Source organism: Symphalangus syndactylus, chromosome 2 (genome assembly GCF_028878055.3).
Source record: "Symphalangus syndactylus isolate Jambi chromosome 2, NHGRI_mSymSyn1-v2.1_pri, whole genome shotgun sequence".
Lineage (NCBI taxonomy): Eukaryota > Metazoa > Chordata > Mammalia > Primates > Hylobatidae > Symphalangus > Symphalangus syndactylus.
In genome coordinates, this window is record NC_072424.2 from 115,363,204 (window position 1) to 115,379,501 (window position 16,298).

The 16,298-nt window shown below is 38.8% G+C and overlaps 1 pseudogene; it reads right to left on the reverse strand.

The window, feature by feature from the left end:
• Nucleotides 1-317: 317 nt before the first annotated feature.
• Nucleotides 318-834, reverse strand: LOC129463419 (transcription factor BTF3 homolog 4-like; annotated as a pseudogene).
• Between the last annotated feature and the right edge of the window lie 15,464 nt (nt 835-16,298).

Sequence of the window (16,298 nt, forward strand, 5' to 3'; positions counted from 1 at the left end):
AATGCCCCAAACAAAAAAACAAAAACACCAGGAATCAAAACCAAAAACACTCTCAAACTGCACCAATACTTCATATTTTGACCAAAAAAATATCCTGGGAAGAAGTGCAAAATGCAAAGTTAAATGACCGAAAAATGCTGAACAAACAGCATTATTAATATACAAAATAGTTTTATTACTGAACTAATAACAGGTGATGTTCTCCGTGTTTGTAAAACTTAGGAATCACATAGCTGATTTGTTAAATCTAGTCCATGCCAGCTTCCAAAAGCCAAAATTTTGGTTAGCTTCATTCTTTGATGACTCATCAGATTTTTCTACAAGATCTAGAATATCATCCTCCTCCTCATCAATGTCTTCTGGTTTTGGTGCTTTACTGTCCGAGACTTGCCATGGGAACTGTTCAGCTAACTTCTTAAGGATTGTTAAGCTGTCAGCACCAAGCTGACTTAATATTCCAGGAAGCATTTCGGTGATTGGTTTGGCTTCTGCATGACCAGTAATTGCAAAGGTGTTAGCAGAAAGGGAAGCTTGGACTTTGGTATTGTTGAAATTAATAACTGTCCTATCATCTTTAATCATGTTCACCTCTTCAATACCAGCTATATTATTCACAGCCAGGTTTTTTTTAGAGAATTCTGAAGCTTTTTGTCATTAGCTATAGCTGTTCTATGTACCACCTTCTTTCTATGAGGTGTACCCTTGCCCCCTATCCGGACCTGAGCCTGAAGTTTGGCTAACTTTTCTTGATTCATGGTGTTGGTAAATCTGAAGCACAGAGGGTCGTCCAATACCAGCACATGGCAAGAGCAAGATGGCTGTCTCATCTTTTCTTCTAAACTGTGAACAAAACATACAATCATTTGAGTGATTTTCTGCAAGATCAATTTTTCTATCTGTATAAGGTGTCTGATAAGTTTAGATTAAGTCCCTAGTCCCAGTGGGTTTTTCTTGAATTTAGAGACTATCATATCTTTCTAATATGAGTGGCTTTGAATTATTTTTTTTAGCTCTAGAAACTAACACGATGCTGAGCACACTGGCATTTTGCTTTAAAACTCAATAAACTTTACTTAAATCCAACCAGGATTACATTTATTTTTAACTAAATTCCTGTCATGACTCTATATTTCCAAAAATTTTCTGTAGAACACCATTGACTTTGTTATTTAACTTTTGCACTCATTTTTAGCCCATTCAAAAGTTTGACACAATAATTAATTAGGCTTTTTAGCACATTTTTTGAAAGCAGGTAATGATTTCATGAAACACAAAGATTAAAATATTTTAAACTGAAATATTTTTAAAGGCTGTTTTTAAGATGTTGACCTTCATATCATGCTTGGCAGAAATGTTCTAAAGTCACAGCTGACTGTTAGGTTTTAAGAGTCTACCTAATCATGAGTTAATAAATGGAAGGCTAGATCTGTTTTTCTAGATTCAATTAAAGTCATCTCATCAATACCTACGTGTTGAGAGTCCCTCAGGTAGGAGAAGGAAGCAAATAGGAATGTTGGATAAAACCTAGATATTAGAATCAGGAACAAAAATTATAAAATTCATCACTACAAATAAAGTCAACAAAAAGACAATAAAATGTTTTCTAGGGATAAGTCATTCATTCATTCACTCATTCCCCATCTTCACCCATCGAGGGTGTCATGGGTCATGACACTCATTACTCCACCCAGATATCTTTCCCTGTCATGAATGTGGAACAATTTTCCTCTGAGACCATTTTTCCTCCTAGATTGTTTGCCATGTTCTGTTTCATATTCCTGCTTTGTGCTATGTTCTGTTCCTCACGTATCATCCATAGGACACGACACAAAAACTTGCAAAGAAGAAGATGCTTAATATAAATTTATTGGATTAAGTTTGTGTAGGACTGAAATTTTTTACTGTTTGCTGTACTAATAAAACTACATTACCATTGCTAGACTGAAAACACATCTGTGATTATTTTTATTAACAATTACAGTTGTCTCACGGTGTCCATGGGAAATTGGTTCCAGGACTTCCCATGGATACCAAAATCTACAGATTCTCAAGTCCCTGATAGAAAATGGTGTGGTATTTACGTAAAACCTACACAAATCCTCCCATGTACTTTAAGTCATTTCTAGATAACTTATAATACTTAATATAATGTAAATACTATGTAAATACCTGTTTTAAAAAATTATATTATCTTCTTTTTTTATTTTTATTTTTTCAAATGTTTTTGATCCAAGGTTGGTTGAATTTGGGTATATGAAATCGACCTATAGAGAGGGCTAACAGTACTTAAAAATTTTGTTCCAGAAAATAAAGTCATGCAAAAACTGTTCACAAATTTAATATTCAGGAAGGTTGGCCAAACCATCTGGATTTCAAAAAGCAATAACCATTTAGGAAGTGGACTCATTTAAAAAAATAAAAGAGAGAGAGAGAGGAAGGTTCCAGCCTAGGGTGTGTCCATGAGCAAAACAAAGTAAAGCAAAGCAAAGAGAAGCTAAGCCAAGCCTGGATTTGTGAAAACTAAAGGATGCACAGTCTTCTATATTGCTATAGCAAATTTCTCGTCCTAAAGAGAATTATCGGTTTTGCCAGGAATTGTGAGAAAACAGACATTCTTATAAGTTACTGCCGGGAGAATAAATGGTACAAATTTTAAGCCAGGCAATTTGATTTTTTATACCAAAATTACAAGTGCATATGCCTCTCAAACAGTATGTTTATTTCTGAGAACTTATCCTACAGATATACTCACTCACGTGCAGAACGACATGCACAAAGCTCCTCATTGCTTTGTCGTTTTGAATAGCAAATGTTGGAAATAGTCTAAATGTTCATCAGTGGGGGCTCAGATAATATGCACATATGCTAGAATATCATGCAGCTGTTAAAAAGAAGTGAGGACGGTATTAAATATTGAACTCCAAGCTTTACTGTTAAATAAGCAAACAAACAAAATCACCAAGTGCAGAATAGTATGCACTGTATGCTACTATTTGCATAAAAAGAAAGACAGAGAAGACTTATCAGAATTTGTTTGATTATGCATAAAATATTTCTGAAAGAAAACACAAGAAATTGGGTGTGTTGATTACCTCTGGAGAGGAGAGGCTGAGTGGCTGCTAGATAAATGAAGGACAGAGACATTAATTTAATTTAATTTAAAAAGTATTAATTTAAAAAGTAATGTATTGAAGTGGAATCCACATAATGTAGAATTAATCATTTTAAAGCGAACAATTCAGGGGCATTTAGTATGTTCACAGTGTGTGCAACCACCACCTCTATCTAGTTCCAAAACATTTTCATCTCACCAAAATAAATCCCCTTACTCATTAATTGGTTTCTACCAATTTGCCCCTCCCCCAGCTTCTGGCCATCACCCATTCTTATTCTGTCTCTATGGATTTATCTGTTCTGGATAATTAATATTAAAAAAATCGTATAATATGTGACCATTTGTATCTGGTTTTTTTCACTTAGCATGTTTTCGAGACTACTAAATTTTTTTTGTATTTTTGAAAAGTGAACTATGTTAAAGTATTTCATAGGCAAAAACTAAAAATTTAAAGGAAAACTTATTGCTGAACACCACAGGAGCTAAAATAAAGGAGACCTCCAGCCTATTTCAGAAGTGGACATTTTAAACAGGACTTATGAAGGATGAGAAAAATACCCTTTCCCTAAGCAACATGTCCTAATCCTTTTCCAGTCTGAGCCTTTCTCATCACCATAACAATACACTCTGCGGGAGAAGGGGCAGATTTGGAGAATTTAGTTTTGCCTTGAGTGACTTTTGCCATTAACTTGCAGATATTTGTCATGAGCAATGCACTTTTGTTATTTTATTGTGAATCTCAGTAGCTTGTGAAACTGTCTGTAAGCCAAGGGCCCCTACTTCCCTTGGTACAAATGCCATTTCTTGGTTCCATCACCTTGCATGTAACATAGTAGATCAGAAAAATAGCACTATTATATAGATCCCACCTAGCAAACCATGGAGGGCTCAGAGAAAGGAATTTCTGTCATAGATAAGGACGTGTGGAAGTCCAGAACAATTCTGAAAAAAATTGTAACTGAACAGCTTTCACTCTGAGCTTTGTCATTTAAGTGGGTATTGCAGAATAATTTCTCAATTCCAATTTCAGGCCTTTTAAATATCTAGAACATTGGATTGGGAAAGCCAACCAGGCTAACCTGTTAGTCATTCATATAGGAATGTGCTCTAACAAGGACAGTTAACCATTGCGCAAATGGTTATATGCTTTCTGTGACAAGGAGTTCACAACCCACAAGTTATTGCACAGTCAAAAATTTCAGCCTGGAGTAAACAACTCATGCCACTTTGCCTGGAATTTTCTTGGTTTTAGCATTGGAAGTTTTATGTCCTGGGAAAACCTTCAGTATGGAGCAAACCAGGAAGGCTGGTCCTCCTGTTCCAGCCAAGGGTGGTGATGGCCAGGAAGGCATTGTGGAGGAGCTAGGCAGTAAAGGATGGACTGGATTTCCAAAGTCAAGGAGAGATCAGAAGAAGGACATTAAAGTCTGCATTTCCTCAGCCCACACAGTATGACCTCTGATCAGTGTCTAATTTCCATGTATTCATGCATATTTCCATCATATTTTTGGATCTCTAGTTTGGATGATAGTTGTTAGGCAACAGTGAGCCACTGACATTTGTTAACAGGGTTGTAACAAGATCAAAGATGTCTTTTAGGAATATTTATCTTGCAATGTGTATAATTATTATGAGAATGCTTAGGGTCAACAAAACCAGTGAGGAGGCTGTGGATTGCAGCAGTTCAGCTATGAGAGAGAGACCTGAAGTGGGGCTGCTGGCTGGGATAAGGCAGTTGAAGACATGCAGGAGAAAAATGAGTAGGAAATGGTTGCTGTTGGACTGAGGATAGGAAAGAGAGGGAGAAATTTCAACCACCTAAGGCAGTGCTTCTCAAGACTAAATGCAGATTAGAATAATCTGGGAAACACTTTGTCGCTAATATCTAGGCCCCCTTCCTAAGTTCATGATTTCACCCATTTGTAGGGACCCAGATAAGGGCAGTTTAAAAATGCTCCCCAGGTGATTCTACTATAGAGGAAGAGTGTTTTTGTTTTTGTTGTTGTTGTTCTATTTTTTATTTTTTTTGAGATAGAGTCTTGCTCTGTCACCCAGGCTGGAGTGCAATGGCGCAATCTTGGCTCACTACAACCTCTGCCTCCCAGGTTCAAGAGATTCTCCTGCCTCAGCCTCCTGAGTAGCTGGGATTACAGGCACGTGCCACCATGCCCTGCTAATTTTGTATTTTTAGTAGAGACGGGGTTTCTCCACGTTGTTCGGGTCTTGAACTCCTGACCTCTGGTGATCCGCCCAACTTGGTCTCCCAAAGAACTGGGATTACAGGCTCAGAGTCTGGCCTAAGAGTGGCTATTTGAAATGTCTAGTGTCTGAGACTTTCCCACCCCTCCTTCAAAATTATCTAGTCATTGAATATTTGAAATGCACCAATCAGTTTTCATGCATCATCACATAGAATTTCTCCTCTTAACCATTCCATAAGGTGTGATTTTTCTCATCTTACAAGTGATGGAACTGAGGCTTAAAGAGGCTCACTGAGTGAGGTTAAGAGCCTGAATCATCAATGTCTGTTTGTTCTGAGAGCCTACGGCAGTTCACAAAGGATGGCAAAGTTCACTTTTTGACCTTTCTCAACATCAGAACAAGAGGCAGGACTGAGCTCCTCATCTACCAGGAGACATTTGATAAATTTTTCATAGTCAAGCTCCTACAAAGAAGCCTCAGACCACACAGCAGAAAACATTAATGACCTTCCATTGAGGTGGGTAAAAAAGACTTTTTCTAGATGATTGATCTAGTACATGTGAGATCAGTAACACAAGAGAGATAATAAGTATTATAGATTCTAAAAGAATGTTATAATGAAAATTTTAACTCTTTTATAGGCTGTTTTTGGAGAACGAATTTCTCCCTTATATATGCAATGGTGATTAAATATTCACATTTCTATTTTTGAAATGACAACAAAGTTATTAGAGTTTCATTGATTCCGCTGAAATGTAGCTTTGTATCCAAAGGTACTTCAAAACATTAGATGAGACCAAGGTGGGTGGATAACCTGAGGTCAGGAGTTCGAGACCTGCCTGGCCAACATGGTGAAACCCCATCTCTACTAAAAAAAATACAAAAATTACCCGGGCATGGTGGTGGGTGACTGTAATACCAGCTACTCGGGAGTCTGAGGCAGGAGAATCTCTTGAACCTGGGAGGCAGAGGTTGTAGTGAGCCAAGATTGTGTCACTGCACTCCAGCCTGGGCAACAGAGTGAGACTCTGTCTCAAATAAAAAATAAAATAAAATAAAATAAAATAAAATAAAATAAAATAAAATAAAATAAAATAAAAGATGTGAACATAATTAGAAAAATATACATCACTGCTAAGTAATTTTCATGAGTCAAGAATCCAAGAAGTCCCAAGTCTTAAATTTCTCTTTGTTGTCCTTTGTAAAATACAGAGAAAATTTCTGAAAGCAATTTCTTTGCCCAGATTATAGTATTCCATTTTACTTTCAACATTTCCTGTTAAGGCACATGGTTCTTCAACATTCCAGGTTCTAAGATTCTGCTAATTAGTATTGATGCTTCTGGTAAGAACTAGTACAAAACTCTGAAATCTGCTCCATTCCCTTGGCAGCTACATCAGATAATCATCTGTGTATTTCCTTTCCAAAGCAAAGAATTCCAGTTTGGTTTTTCCAACTTTCCTCTTCCTTCTTCTATGATGACTTCCTTTTTGAAAACTTCAGGAACCCTAATTAACCCATGGAGGCATTGCAATATTAATATAAGGCAAATATAAAAAATAAACAACCACCTCAAGAAGACAAAAGCAAACTCCAGTGCCGTCCACTTTGTGTGTACAGAAGAAATTATCCTGCTCCTCCTTATAAATAAGGGGTTTGCAATGTGTCGTTCCCTTTCTGTAGGGAAGGGGGGTAATTATTGATGCTGCATCTGTTTTGTCAGAGCGTCAGCTAATGGAGAAAGTTAATTGTGTTGGTTGTAAGGCCACCTGTCACACACATGCCTCATTTCCATACTAATGGTCCAGCAGTGGCAGGCAGTGTGCTCTCTGCAGTAACAGCTACTGCCTCTTTGGAAACGTGGGCCAAATGTGCCCATGCAGCAACTGTAGGCTTCATATGTGAATGCCTCTAGTATTGTGCCGACTGGGGCTTATATTAACCCCCTACTGGCAGCTCCAAACTAGATTTGCAGTAATGTGGGGATGCTGTAAATGCTGCTCTGGGGTAAGCACCAAGTCCATGGTGAACCAGCTGGGAAAGGCAGCCTTTGGGCTTCAGAGTTTTCTCTGAATAATCTTCTGTATAGCCAACCCATCCCACGCTAGGAGAGAGAGAAAGATGGCTGAAATTCCTGATAAATTCTCCTTTAAGAACACCCTCTGTATATTATTTCACTGTAGTAATTAGTGTTATTTTTCATAAGCATTTTTCCCACCTTCTTTGCCTTTTGGAATCACTATGTATCTTTAGGAGAACCTGCAGGTACCACCCTCATTTACGAGGCAGAGGTCCGTTTTAGAGCTCTGAATAATATTTCCAGTTCTGTCTCCTAAATGATCAAAAGCAACCTTAACTCCTGACTATAAAGGATCATACTCCAGCAGTACTTCTTCCAGCGGTACTTTTTACAAATTGTCGGAATCTTAGGCATAGTTGAGGAATTGATGCCCTGCCAGGAGAAGATTGATGAATATTTTAGTGGGAAATTATGAGATGCAATTTGAGAGAGGTGGCTATCCCCTCAATGAGGGAAGCCAATAAAATTGAGAGCTATTTCTTTGCAGCTCTTAACCCTATGGATGTACAAAACTGCCAGATTCAGTTTCTCTGGGATCCTTTTGTATATGGCTTTCTGTGACCTTACACAGCCACCATAAAGGGACTTGGGGCTAAGCGCCAAGTGCTCCAGCACTGACTGCTCTTAGAGAGATGGAGAACACATGGGCCAGGCTGCTTACATTTTTTAATGGCCAATTTTTGTTGAATGGATGATTATTTTAGGCTAGGCGATCTCTATTCTTGTATCAACATAAATTTTAGAATGGATGTCACAGTCATTTGGAAAGGAGGCTCAAAGTCAGGCAGGTAATGTTCCGGTCACCCAGCAAATGGAATGTCCTAAGCTGTGGCATTCTCTCTAGGGTATGTCCAGGTGCACTGCCTTCTGGGAAAGCCCTATGGGAGGCAAGGAAGCCAGGCCTTGGAGGCTACTGAGTTTTATGAGTATCTCTGCCTTGAAGGGCAAAGACTATAGAAAATCCTATAGGTAAGTTTCCTGACTGATTTCGATTAGGTCTGGATTTCCCAACGTGCCATAGAGTTTCTCACGGCAATAAAGAAGGGCGTTTTGGTGACAAGGGAGACCCAACATAGATTCCATAGAAAAGCTTGGTGGCTGGCGCTACTCTAAATTCAGGGTCTGCAACCTCAGCCAGGCCATTGATGCTGCCCAAAAGTCTATCATGTTCTGAATTGACACCTTCCCCGATTCCTCACCATAACTATTTCAAGCTTTTATCACTTTCTTCTAGCGCCTTACTCAGAAGACAACTTCATTTTGCATTTCATAGAGGAAATGGGGTGCCAAAGATAAACTCTACAAACCTTTGGCTGCAAGCTACATCAACAAGCTTATCTACATCCACAGCCAGCTTTATGACAGGTCTCCCATCTTAGTAAAGAGGGTGACTTTTTTCCTTGTCCTTCTCCTCCCCCTTCCTCCCCCTTCCTTCCCTTCCCTTCCCTTCCCACGCCTCCCCTCCCCTTCCCTTCTCACTCCTCCCCTCCCTTCTCTTTCCTCCCTTCCCTCTCTTCTCTCTCTCTCCTTCTCCTTCTCTCTCTCTCACACACACACAAATGTGCATGCATACATATGAGCATACGTAAGTGTGCACATAGGATATATCAGCTTAAGGGCAGATATGAATACACTTGAGAAAATACAAGTTTGATAAATCATTTTCTCTCAAAAATTGGCAGGAAATACATATAAGTCTATTAGCAATGCCACACCTGGCATTGTAGGAAAACAGGAGAGGAATATGTGATCAGACTGAAGGTCAAAGAAGACTTCCTGGAGAATGCAAAATTTGGGTTACGTTCCGGATTTGATGTGGACAAAAAAAAGAAGGGAAGAAAATTTCAAGCAGATGATATAGCACGTATGAAAGGATTTAACCTGTTCTAGAATCTGCATGCATTTTGATTCTGCACTAGAGAGGGAAGCCCATGTGGGACAGTAGAAGCTAGAGAGGCTGCCAGGGGCCAGTAATGAAAGGCTTCCTGCAATGAATTGGAAGTTCTGGTCACACACTGGAATTTGACCTCGTAAGCTACATAGAGACCTGGAGGGAAATGAAATGGTAACAGTGTGCAGGATGAGGAGGAAACGAGGCCATATTTGTAGGCTGAGTCCTTGTACTGGTTCCAGGTGACAAGTTTTGAAACAAGTGACTGTGAGAGAAGAGGACAGAAAAAAAGCAATATAAAGTTGTGGAATTGTCAGGCCTTGGTGACTGGATGCTAGAGGGAGAGGGCAGGAAGGGCATTAAAGTGACTGTCAAGTTACTGGCTTGGGCAACTGGGCAGATGGATGGAGGCCTCCAGACTACAAGAGGTGGAACAAATTTTAAAGGAAAGATGCTTACTTCCCTTTGGCCCATACTGACCTTGAAGGACAGGAAAGTGAATCAATTGCTATATGAGCAGCGTGACCTGGTCTGGGATGCTGGTGATGGAAGCCATTGTGGATGGGGACACTGAAGGCAAGTGTGTGGCCTGAGGTGCACTGAGGGCTGAGGACAGCTCTGTCCAACACGGGTGGTGAAGGAGTAAGAGGTGAAGAAAGAGACTACAAAGAAAATCAGAAGGAACAGTGAAAGCAGCCCCAGGAAAGTCTGGAAAGAGGGGTTTCCTGGAAGCAAAGTGGGGAAGAGAGTTTTATTTTATTTTATTTTTTGGTTACCAGAAAATTTATTTATTTTAATTTTTTATTTGTATTTTTTTTAAGTTTCCATAGGTTATTGGGGTAGAGGTGGTGTTTGGTTACATAAGTTCTTTAGTGTTGATTTGTGAGATTTTGGTGCACTGATTACCCGGGCAGTATACACTGCACCCTGTTTGTAGTCTTTTATCCTGTGACCCCCTTTCACTCTTTCCTCCAAGTCCCCAAAGTCCCTTGTATTATTCTTATGCCTTTGTGTCCTCATAGTTTAGCTCCCACATATCAGTGTTACTTCACTTGGAATAATAGTCTCTACTCTCATCTAGGTCACTGCAAATACCATTAATTCATTCCTTCTTATGGCTGAGTAGTATTCCATCATATATATATATGTATGTGTATGTATTTATATATCACGGTTTCTTTATCCACTCATGATTGATGGGCATTTGGGTTGGTTCCACATTTTTGCAATTGCGCATTGTGCTGCTATAAACATGCGTGTGCAAGTATCTTTTTTGTATAATGACTTCTTTTCCTCTGGGTAGATACCCAGTAGTGGGATTGCTGAATCAAATGATAGTTCAACTTTTAGCTCTTTAAGGAAACTCCACACTGTTTTCCATAGTGGCTGTACTAGTTTACATTCCCACTAGCAGTGTAGAAGTGTTCCCTGATCACTGCATCCACGTCAACATCTGTTTTTTTATTTTTTGATTATGGCCATTCTTGCAGGAATAAGATGGTATCGCATTGTGGTTTTGATTTGCATTTCCTTGATCATTAGTGATGTTGAGCAATTTTTCATATGTTTGTTGGCCATTTGTATATCTTCTTTTAAGAATTGTCTATTCATGTTCTTAGCCCACTTTTTGATGAGTTTTTTTTGTTTTGTTTTGCTGATTTGTTTGAGTTTATTGTAGATTCTGGATATCAGTCCTTTGTCAGATGCATGGATTGTGAAGATTTTCTCCCACTCTGTGGTTTGTCTATTTAATCTGCTGAGTGCAAAAGCTCTTTAGTTTAATTAAGTCCCAGCTATTTATCTTTGTTTCTATTGTATTTGCTTTTGGGTTCTTGGTCATGAAATCCATGCCTAAGCCAATGATTAGAAGGGTTTTTCCCACGTTATCTTCTAGAATTTTTATAGTTTCAGGTCTTAGATTTAAGTCCTTTATCGATCTTGAGTTGATTTTCATGTAAGGTGAGAGATGAGGATCCACTTTCATTCCACATACGGCTAGCCAATTATCCCAGCACCGTTTGTTGAAAAGGGTGTCCTTTCCCAACTTTATGTTTTTGTTTGCTTTGTCAAAGATCGGTTGGCTATAAATATTTGAGTTTATTTCTGGGTTCTCTATTCTTTTTTCTTTTCTTTTCTTTTTTTTGTTTTTTTGTTTGAGACAGAGTCTTGCTCTGTCATCCAGGCTGGAGTGCAGTGGTGCAATCTCGGCTCACTGCAACCTCCACCTCTTGGGTTCAAGTGATTCTCCTACCTTAGCCTCCCAAGTGGCTGGAATTACAGGCACGTGCCATGATGCCTGACTAATTTTTGTATTTTTAGTAGACACATGGTTTCACCATGTTGGCCACGCTCGTCGTGAACCCCTGACCTCAGATGATCTGTCTGCTTCAGCCTCCCATAGTGCTGGGATTACAGGCATGAGCCATTGTGCCTGGCCCTAGGTTCTCTATTCTGTTCCATTGGTCTATGTGCCTATTTCATACCAGTACCATGTTCTTTTGGTGACTATGGCCCTATAATATCGTTTAAAATCAGGTAGTGTGATGCCTCCAGATTTGTTCTTTTTGCTTAGTCTTGCTTTGGCTATGTTGGCTCTTTTTAGCTTCCATATGAATTTTAGAATTGTTTTTTCCAATTCTTTGAAGAATGACGGTGGCATTTTGATGGGGATTACATTGAATTTGTAGATTGCTTTTGGCAGTATGGATATTTTCACAAGTTCATTCTACCCATGAGCATGGGATGTGTTTCCATTTGTTTGTGCCATCTATGATTTCTTTCAGCAGTGTTTTGTAGTTTTCCTTGTAGAGGTCTTTCAATTCCTTGGTTAGGTATATTCCTAAGTATTTTATTTTTTTGCAGCTATTGTAAAAGAAGCTGAGTTCTTGATTTGATTCTCTGCTTGGTTACTGTTGGTGCAGAGTAGGAGAGCTACTGATTTGTGTACATTAATCTTGTATCCAGAAATTTTGCTGATTCTTTTGTCAGTTCTAGGAGCTTTTTGGAGGAGTTTTTAGGGTTTTCGAGATAAATGATTCTTTCATCAGCAAAAATTGATAGTTTCACTTCTTCTTCACCGATTTGGATGCCCTTTATTTCTTTCTCTTGTCTGATAACTCTGGCTAGGACTTCCAGTACTATGTTGAAGAGGAGTGGTGAGAGTGGGCATCCTTGTCTTGTTCCAGCTCTCAGAGGGAATGCTTTCAACGTTTCCCCATTCAGTATTATGCTGGCTGTGAGTTTATCCTAGATGGCTTTTATTACACTGAGGTATGTCCCTTATATGCTGATTTTGCTGAGAGTATCAATCACAAAGGGATGCTGGGTTTTGTTGAATGCTTTTTCTGCATCTATTGAGATGATCATATGATTTTTGTTTTTAATTCTGTTCATGTGGTATATCACATTTATTGACTTGCATATATTAAGCTAACCCTGCATCCCGGATATGAAACCCACTTGATCATGGTGGATTATCTTTTTGATATGTCATTAGATTTGGCTAGCTAGTATTTTGTTAAGGATTTTAGCATCTATGTTCATCAGGAATATGAGTCTGCAGTTTTCTTTTTTGGTTATGTCCTTTCCTGGTTTTGGTATTAGGGTGATGCTGGCTTCATGGAATGAATTAGGGAGCGTTCCCTCTTTCTGTGTCTTGTGGAATAATGTCAATAGGATTGGTACCAATTCTTCTTTGAATGTCTGCTAGAATTCTGCTGTGACTCCTTCTGGTCCTGGACATTTTTCTTGTTGGTAATTTTTAAATTACCATTTCAATCTTGTTGCTTGTTATTGGTCTGTTTATGGTATCTAATTCTTCCTGATTTAAGCTAGGAGGGCTGTATTTTTCCAGGAATTTATCCACCTCTTCTAGGTTTTCAAGTTTATATGCATAAAGGTGTGTCACAGTAGCCTTGAATGATCTTGTGTATTTTTGTGGTGTCAGTTATAATATCTCCCATTTCATTTCTTATTGAGGTTATTTGGATTTTCTCTCTTTTTTCCTTGGTTAGTCGTGCTAATGGTCTATCAATTTTATTTATCTTTTCAAAGAACCAGGTTTTTGTTTCATTTATCTTTTGTATTTTTTTGTTTGTTTGTTTCAATTCCATGTAGTTCTGCTCTGATCTTGGTTATTTCCTTACTTCTGCTGGGTTTGGGTTTGGTTTGTTCTTGTTTCTCTAGTTCCTTGAGATGTGACCTTAGAGTGTCAGTTTGTGCTCTTTCAGTCTTTTTGATGTAGGCATTTAGGGCCATGGACTTTCCTCTTAGCACCGCCTTTGCTGTATCCCAGAGGTTTTGATAGGTTGTATCACCATTGTCTTTCAGTTCAAATAATTTTTTAATTTTCATCTTGATTTCATTTTTAACCCAGTGATCTTTCAGGAGCAGGTTATTTACTTTCCATGTATTTGCATGGTTTTGAAGGTTACTTTTGGAGTTGATTTCCAGTTTTGTTTTTGTTTTTGTTTTTGAGGTGGAGTTTCTCTCTTGTTACCCAGGCTAGAGTGCAATGGCACAATGTCAGCTCACTGCAACATCCACCTCCCGGGTTCAAGCGATTCTCCTGCCTCAGCCTCCTGAGTAGCTGAGATTACAGGCATGTGCCACCACACCCGGCTAATTTTTGTATTTTTAGTAGAGACTGGGTTTCACCATTTTGGCCAGGCTGGTCTCAAACTCCTGACCTCAGGTGATCTACCCACCTTGGCCTCCCAAAGTGCTGGGATTATAGGCGTGAGCCACCGCACCTGGCCAATTTCCAGTTTTATTCCATTGTGGTCTGAGAGAGTGCTTGATATAATTTCAGTTTTTCAAAATTTATTGAGGCTCATTTTGTGGTCTATTGTATGGTCTATCTTGGAGAAAGTTCCAAGCACTGTTGAATAGAATGTGTATTCTATGGTTGTTTTATGGATGGAATGTTCTGTATATATCTGTTAAGTCCATTTGTGCCAAGGTATAGTTTAAATCCATTGTTTCTTTGTTGACTTTCTGTCTTGATGATCTGTTTAGTGCTTTCAGTGGCGTATTGAAGTCCCCCACTATTATTGTGTTACTGTCTATCTCGTTTCTTAGGTCCATTAGTAATTGTTTTATAAATTTGAAGGCTCCAGTGTTAGGTGCATATATGTTTAGAATTATGTTATTTTCTTCTTGGACAAGACCTTTTACTATTATATAAAGTCCTTCTTTGTCTTTTTTCACTGCCGTTGCTTTTTTTTTTTTTTTTTTTTGAGACAGAGTCTCATTCTGTCACCCAGGCTGGAGTGCAATGGTGCAATCTCAGCTCACTGTAACCTCCACCTCCCAGGTTCAAGTGATTCTCCTGCCTCAGCCTTGCAAGTAGCTAGGACTACAGGTGAGTGCCAAGATGCCTGGCTGATTTTTGTATTTTTAGTAGAGACAGGGTTTCACCATGTTGACTAGGCTGGTCTCAAACTCCTGACTTCAGATGATCCACCCGTCTCGGCCTCCCAACGTGCTGGGATTACAGGCATGAGACACTGAGCCCGGCCTCACTGCTGTTGCTTTAAAGTTTGTTTTGTTTGATATGAGAATAACTACCCCTGCTTGCTTTAGGTGTCCATTTGCATGGAATGCCTTTTTTTCCATCCCTTTAAGTTTATGTGAGTCCTTATTTGTTAAGTGTGTCTCTTGAAGGCAGCAGGTACTTGGTTGGTGAATTCTTACCCATTTTTCAGTTCTGTATCTTTTAAGTGGAGCATTTAGACCATTTACATTCAATGTTAGTATTGAGATGTGAGGTACCATTCTGTTCATCGTGCTATTTGTTGCCTGTATACCTTGTTTTTTTGCTTTTGCTTTTTAAATTGTATTTTTGTTTTATACATCCTGTGAGATGTATGCTCTAAAGAGGTTCTGTTTTAATGTGTTTCCACAATTTGTTTCAAGATTTAGAGCTCCTTTTAGCAGTTCTTATAGTGGTGGCTTGCTAATGGCAAATTCTCTCAGCATTTGTTTGTCTGAAAAAGACTGTATCTTTTCTTCATACATGATGCTTAGTTTCACTGGATACAAAATTCTTGGCTGATAATTATTTTGTTTGAGGAGGCTGAAGATAGGACCCCAATCCCTTCTAGACTGTCGGATTTCTGCTGAGAAATCTACAGTTAATCTGATAGGTTTTCCTTTATAGGTTACTTGGTACATTGTCTTACAGCTCTTAAGATTCTTTCCTTCGTCTTAACTTTAGATAACCTGATGATAGTGTGCCTAGGTGATGATCTTTTTGCAATGAATTTCCCAGGTGTTCTTTGTGCTTCTTTTATTTGGAAGTCTAGGTCTTTAGCAAGGCCAGGGAAATTTTTTTCAATTATTCTCCCAAATATGTTTTCCAAGCTTTTGGATTTCTCTTCTTCCTCAGGAACACCAATTATTCTTAGGTTTGGCCATTTAACATAATCTCGGACTTCTTGGAGGCTTTGTTCATATTTTCTTATTCTTTTTTCTTTGTCTTGTTGGATTGGGTTAATTAGAAGATCTTGTCTTTGAGCACTGAGTTTCTTTCTTCCACTTGTTCAATTCTATTCCTGAGACTTCCCAGAGTATTTTGCATTTCTATAAGAGTGTCCAATGTTTCCTGAAGTTTTGATTGTTTTTTCTCTATGCTCTCTATTTCCTTGAATATTTCTCCCTTCACTTCTTGTATCGTTTTTCGGATTTTCTTGCACTGGGCTTTGCCTTTCTCTAGTGCCTCCCTGATTAGCTTAATAACTAACCTCCTGAATTCTTTTTCAGGTAAATCAGGGATTACTTCTTGGTTTGGATCCATTGCTGGTGAACTAGTGTGATTTTTGGGGGGTGTTAAAGAGTCTTGTTTTGTCATATTACCAGAGTTGGTTTTCTGGTTCCTTCTCATTTGGGTAGGCTCTGTCAGAGGGAAGGTCTAGGGCTGAAGTCTGTTGTTCAGGTTCTTGTGTCCCACAGGGTGTTCCTTTGATGTAGTACTCTCCTCCTCTTCCTGTGAGTGTGGCTTCCTGAGAGCC